Source organism: Xenopus tropicalis, chromosome 5 (genome assembly GCF_000004195.4).
Source record: "Xenopus tropicalis strain Nigerian chromosome 5, UCB_Xtro_10.0, whole genome shotgun sequence".
NCBI lineage: Eukaryota > Metazoa > Chordata > Amphibia > Anura > Pipidae > Xenopus > Xenopus tropicalis.
Genome location: NC_030681.2, coordinates 28,204,365 through 28,211,672, shown reverse-complemented (window position 1 = coordinate 28,211,672; position 7,308 = coordinate 28,204,365). Strand labels below are relative to the sequence as shown.

The 7,308-nt window shown below is 40.3% G+C and overlaps 1 pseudogene; it reads left to right on the top strand.

The window, feature by feature from the left end:
* The first annotated feature begins 3,785 nt into the window (after positions 1-3,785).
* Positions 3,786-5,360, top strand: LOC105947328 (annotated as a pseudogene).
* The last annotated feature ends 1,948 nt before the right edge of the window (positions 5,361-7,308 follow it).

Below are 7,308 nucleotides of genomic sequence, written 5' to 3'. Positions count from 1 at the left end.
AAGTACAACTGGTACCCTTATCATTAAATGTGTCAAAATCAGTTTCCGTGCGATGCTGAAATTAAAGTTACAGTCATCTGTTAAACAGCTTCTCCATCATTTTACAGCTAGCTGATTGCCACCCTTCCAAAATAAATGTACTGGTAGATTGCACTTATCCTTAATATTCAGTTTTCTAAAAGCAAACGTATTTCACAAGATTGCCATTTGATTTCTTCATTTAAAAGATGGAAAACACTGATCATTTATCAGTTTCTATTTGAATGCAGTTTGAAGGGACAGTACTGCCCCTTGCACATCACAAGTGGAGTGTATAAATAAATAAATATGTACGCTACTTTGCATCAAAGAAAATCTAAAAATCTGGAAAATGGATCAAATGGGGTGTCATTGTAATTAACTGTTAATCTATACACTGCCTAAGGGTCAGTGTGATAAAGTGTTCTGCCCAAGGTGACAAAACACCAACACAGGTTTTTCTGATTCAGGGTAATTGATGTTACATGGAGCTAGTGATTAAATATCAATACTTTTACTTTAGGACATTCTGGAATTAACCTTTTACTAACAGAACCCAATATTATTTTCCAGTTTGTCATTAAAAGTATCTGCAAATCTGGAAAGTTTCACCTCACGCCCTAGATGAGAGCCACAAAGAATTTTATTCTATTCTATTAAAGTTATAGATTTGATACAAATACCTGAGCTATGCCCTAGTATATATCCTTGCCAGAATCTTGCCCATTGTAATAAGATTGCAGGTAATGTTGTTTTACCATAAAAGGTTCTAAGAACTCTACTGGTTTTTATACATGTGATAGTAAAGGAGTTAAATATTGTATAAAATACCCTTATGGTCTGAGCTATAAAACTAGCAGGGCCATTAAAGCCTAATTAAATAAATATATTCTGAATTTTACGTTTTGAGTTACAGGAGACCAAAATAAATAAATAAAAAACAAACGGAAAGTATTCTTGCCAAACATTTTTTTGAACGAGGATATAGCATTTGCCAATTAAGGTGGCAGATTTTAGAAAAAGTATCTTTAAGACTGGGTCACAGTGCAAAAGGCAGCAATCCTTTCTACCTTTCTCATCAGATTGCTTGCCCATTAGGGAATGTAACTTTGAACCAAAATGTTGGCCAGATTCAAAATCCATGTTACAAAGGTTCAGGGCCGCTGCTCCCTATAATCAGAGTACGCAGTCTGCATAGGGCACCAACTCCCAGGGGGCACCATCCCAGCTGCTCAAAAAAATCGTTTTTATATATTATAACATACCCCCCAACACTGTCCCGCCCGTTTTTATAGCGCATCCCGCTGTCCTGGATAGTTCAATCAATGTCCTGCATTTCCGGGACATTCATTGAACTATCAAGCACAGCGAGATTCGCTGGCTGTACCAGTCAGCGCATGCTTGACAAAGGGGCGGTCTTAGCTTTGAAACGTTGCATGTTCCGCAATAAAGAATTTTAAGAGCAGAGCCCCGTATGAAGCCCTTGAGTGCCGTTGCTTTATGTTTGTTTGTACCCTACCATTGGCTTTTTCTGCTGCTCTGCAACTTGTGCGGCGGTGACAGGCCCTTTTAAAAGGTTGCGCCCCGTGGTACGTGTGACATCATACGCATGGGGCACAACCTTATAAAAGGGCCTGTGCCTGTCGCTGCCGCAAAAGGAGCAGAGCCGCAGAAGAAGGATCGACTGTGTACGGCGGGGGTTACTGTGTAAGGGGGGGCTACTGTTTATGGGGCAACTGTCTATGGGGGCAATTGGGGGCACTTACTATGGGGGCATTTTCTATGGGGGCTATTGGGGGCACTTACTATGGGGGCATTGTCTATGGGGGCTATTGGGGGCACTGTGTGTGGGGCCCCTATAGTAGGTGTTTTTTTAAATTATTTTATTTATACTTTCGTAATATTTGCGGGAGGGGGCACAAAAGTAAATTTCTGCTTAGGGCACCCATTTGGCTAGCAGCGGCCCTGCAAAGGTTGATCTTTGAGTCTACTCTCCAGAGCTGTAAACACACTGATCTTCTTGCTGTTGGAAGAAGAGCCATGTTCTTGGAGGCCAGCTTCAGCAATTCAAGTAAAGATTCCAAACCTTATATAAATATCTGAAGGTACCTTATCCCTCTGTCCTGGTTATTCTCATGCAACAGAATCACCCAAGATCAACCTTTATAACATGGATTTTAAGCCAGGTCATCTTTTTAGCTCCCAGTAAAGGTGGTCATACACAACTTGGTCTGTCAGCAGCTTATCGGCCAGTGTATAGGCCATACCTGACCGATATCTGCCCAAACATCATCCAGATGTTGTACATCCTGTCTATGTGATTTGATTGTTTAGCCACCTCAAGGTGGACATATCACCAAATGAGCAGATCTTGTGTATCAGTGTATGGCCAATTTTAGATTTCCCCAATAAGGAAGATGATCTAATGACAAAGGCAAGACAGGGAAGGTGAAAGGGGGGGTTTCATATAAAATGGTGATCTACAACACAAAGAATGACTATCATACCTCAGATTAGATTTTGACCCTTATGGCAGATTGCTCACTTTTTTTAAGGTGGCCATACAATGAAAGATATGCTCACTTGGCCAGGTTCCCAAACAAGCAGATCTTTCCCCAGTATGTCTCCTTAAGTGGAAGATTTTTGGTTGATCCAATCATTTGGTCCCTGGTCCAAAGGTTTAGATCATAATTGTGCTATGCAGACCGTGGCTTAGTCAATGGCCACCTTTAGACATTTATTCTAATACATTGTTCACATTTTTTTTATTGCTTATGTTTTCCTCTGATTTAGTTTGTTTAGTATTTTGGAAAGACTGAACTGTCTTTTTTTAACCTAAATTATATGCTTAAATTTTCTAAATCTTCATCTTAACTGAAGGTCTTAACAACCCTGAATAAAACATCAGAGAATGTCTGAAGCTTCTGTAAGTCAATATGTGATGTTAGGCCTTTAATATCTATATTTTATGTATATTCCCCAGTGAAGGTATCAGTATATTAAGCAAATTATAGTAAGAACATGCAATACATAAATAAATACGTTATTTTAGCAGCTGTAAATATTGTACATGGTACTAAGCAAATATTCTTGTGTGTCAGTGTTCCATTGGCTAGTGCAGCAGTAAGATGATATTAGTTATAGTAATATAGTAATGCACGTTTTTTCTCCCTCTGCACCAAACAGTTTCTATGACTGCATGTGATTTAGATTTTGTCTGGCTTGTAAATATCATACCTAAAATGCATTGTGGGAGTTTTAAAATACTTTTAAATAGAAAATATGAAAATAAGTCGTTTTTTTGACACGTGCAACTAATTTTTACTCAGCAAATTTTTCTTCCCGTTTTGCGAAATAATCCGCCAATGGCGAGAAGTGGAAATTTCCAGTGAATCCGTGCCTGGCAAATTATTTTGCCCATCACTAGTCACAAAATGTTCACAAACTACCTGCCAATAAAAGTACCAGCAGCCCCAAATTTTCTGGTAGTGAAAGGGTTAAATGCAATCCTATACTAGTAAAAAGAGCATTGTGACATCACAAACCCAAGCTCATTAGTATGCGGGTACCATGGCAACACTGATAAGATCAGTTTGCTTATCTTCTATTGTGTGGTCACCATAGCAACCACATTGTGACATCACAAACCCAAGCTCATTAGTATGCAGTTACCATGGCAACGGCAGGCTATATAAGCCCAACACTGAGCACAGAGCTCAGTTCGAAGTGGGACTTGCTTCGAACAACATCTGCTGATTAGAGCTCAGCAACCTTTCCTTAGCAATGAATTTTCCACCTTTCATTGCTTTTCTTATCTTATTGGAACAATGTTTTCATTCATCTGATAGATCATCACTGACCCAGAAAGTAATCCTGACACCAGAAGAATTTGAATTATTGAGAAATGTTAAAGATACAGATATTGAAGAGATCTACCCATTGGGTTCAGTTATCCTAATGGTATTTTCCTTGGCAGTTACCATTAACTGGACTGTTGGCCATTATTGGAGACAGCCCTACAGAAGAGGGATGGGTTGGGCCCATCTATTATCAGTAATGATATTCACAGCCCTTCTTTATACCCGTCACACATCACTGGAGTTCCACAAAGGAAACCCAGAATATGAAGAAATAGAGAATGATGAAGATGAAGAGAATGACGAGAACTTGTTAGTTTATCTCTTTGCTCTGCTTGTATTTATATTCGTATTCACCATTGACTGGTGTTGGAGTAACATTGCTAAAAAGCTCACTGGTGTTTCTCCCAGCCAGACCAGCCATAAGAGGCATCTAGAAGAGAGGCCCTTGGTTGGTCAAGGCTTACTTGGAGAAGAGGAACTGCAACAACATCTTCCACAAAAAAATCTGAGAATATTTATTGCCACCTGGAATATGAATGAAAAAAAGGATCTTCCAGAGAGACTGGATCATTTCCTATTTCCATTGGGCGCCGAGTCTGCACAAGACCTGTATGTAATCGGAGTGCAAGAAGGCTGCCCCAACAGGCAAGAATGGCAAAACCGTCTGCAGCTGACACTGGGGCATCGTTATGTCTTGCTCCACTCAGCAGCTCACGGTGTCCTGTACCTGTCTCTGTATATCAGGCGAGATCTCGTGTGGTTCTGCTCTGAGGTTGAATGTGCAACCGTCACTACGAGATTCTTCCCGATGATTAAGACCAAAGGGGCTGTGGCTGCTTCATTTACATTCTTTGGAACCTCATTCCTTTTTATCAATGCCCACTTTGCGGCAGGAGATTCCAAAGTAAAGCAAAGAATTCAGAATTATGAGAAAATAATCAAAGACCTGCAGCTCCCAAAAAATGTTCCTGACACAAACCCCGTTTACTCTGATCCCGACGATGCGACGAGCCGGTTTGATGAAGTCTTCTGGTTTGGGGACTTCAATTTCCGCTTGAGCAAGAGTCGGAGTGAAGTTGATTCCATCCTAGAGAACCTTCCAGAAAATGACATGAGTTCCCTCTTGCAGTGCGATCAGCTGTCAGAAGAGGTGACTAAAGGTTCTATATTCAAAGGATTTAAGGAAGGCAAAATCCATTTCCGTCCCACATATAGATTTAATATCGGATCCGATGACTATGACACCAGTAAGAAACAGAGGACGCCTTCCTACACTGATCGAGTGATGTACAAGAGCCGGAATCAGGATGATATCCATGTTCTGAAATATGGCTCTTGTTCCCTTATGAGACAATCGGACCACAAACCTGTTTTTGGGCTATTTGAAGTATTGATAAAACCAGGGTCCAATAACATTCCTTAGACTTTATTTAATGGGACTAAAAAAAAGAACTGACATTAGAGACAAGAAATGAGAAAACCAAAAACCATAAGTCTATTGGCGTGGGGAGGGTGGGAGGGCCAATGACTTGGTTTTCTTTGCCTTTGAATAAAACATGCAATTGAAGCACTTGTACATTTTGTGAATATCGCCAGTGCTGGCATTTTAGACCAATTCCTATAGCCAGCATGGGAGGGATGGCAAGGGGGCGATTTCACACAATGAACACTCTGGGCAAATAAAGCTACAACCAACTGCCATATACTTATAGCACCCAACCCCACCATGTAGGACTTATGCCTTTAAACCAGGGATGGTGGACCTTAAGATCTCTCCCACAAAAAATGCTTCAGGGAGAGAGGAATAGTCAGTGAGCCAACACTTTGGTCACTAGGCACTTTTCATAAGATTATACCGCCAATATCACTAATTAATATATGACCGTCAGTTAACAGTTATGCTCACCATAATTCACCAGCAATGGGAGGGACGGCAAGGGGTGATTTCACACAAATGATAAAGTTACTACACCTTGCATAGATTTCTAGCACCACTATGTTGGACTTATGCCTTTATAATATGGATGTTGACTTTGAAGATCCCTCCCATACATAAGCTACAGCAAGAAGAACAGCCAGTAAGCCAACACTTTTGTCAGAAGACACTTTTTCTAAGATAATACAACCAATAATAACCAGTGGTGCAAGTTTATGAAAAATCTTACCAAAGAGAAATATTTAGGACCACTGTATGGAATTTACCCATGTTTTTTGTACCACGTTTTCATATCAACCTTGGCAGTGTTTAGAATCCCTGTCTTCCCTGCAGCAGAAAGTCCGGGGCCCCAAAAGGGCGTCGGTGAAAACCGGGGTTGCCAGGGCTCTTCTATTTCACCTATAAGGTTGGTACTAGCAGTCTATGGGCTTCCTCATGGCATTACCATTACAATCACATATCTGTGCCAGGATAAATGCAGTGCCAATTTCATGTATAATACCCCAGAATGGCAGGATAAATATAAGGCCAATTCCATGTACTGTAATACCCTAGAACACACAGCAAGATAAAAGCATTGTCAGCTCCATGTATAATGCCCCCAGAACACACAGCAGGATAAATACAGTACAAATTCCTTGTATAATGCCCCCATAACACAACAGGATAAATACATGGTCAATTCCATTTATAGTACCCCTGAACAAATAGTATGATAAATACAGTGCCAGCTGCATATATAATGTTCCCAGGACACACAGCAGGATAAATACAGTGCCAGTCCCATGTGTAATCCCCCCAGAACACACGGCAGGATGTATAATACCCCAGAACACAGGGAAGGATACATACAGGGTCAATTTTAAAGGTGCCTACCTTTTTTTTTTTTTTGAGTTTTAACTTTTTTATTGAAGACAACAAAGTACATAACATATACATTGACATTTCCAGTTGTATATAATTGTGTCAATAAAGAGTACAAATGTTGATCGAAATTGGTTTTTACGTGTCGTTCCTTAAGGGGGGAAAAAGAAAAGGAGAAAAAAAAAAGGGGGGGTGGGGAAGGGGATTGGGTAGGTGGGGAGGGATTTGCAAGTCAGGGTCTTGTTTTTTCAGAATCCTGGCTTGCCGGGGAATGGTGGGTAAATACAAAGAAAATATACATACATACAAAAGAAAAACATTAAGGTTTAACTAGTTCAACTATAACCAAGCCATGCCCGGTGGGGTATCTCTCATTGCTCCTCTCCGAAGGTGCCTACCTTTTAAAAATATGACCAGAGGTAAATCATTAGGACTGCCATATGGGGTGTATCTTGATATAGTATGATTATAGTTATGATCATAACTATGTAACTAAAAACCCCTGTTTTTGTAAAATATGCATAGATACTAAATTACTAGTGAAACAGGGGATCAGGGAATGTGCATTGGTCACTTGGCCAGATCAGTTGAACTTCCATTGTACTGCGATTCACAGTGGAATGCAAGGAA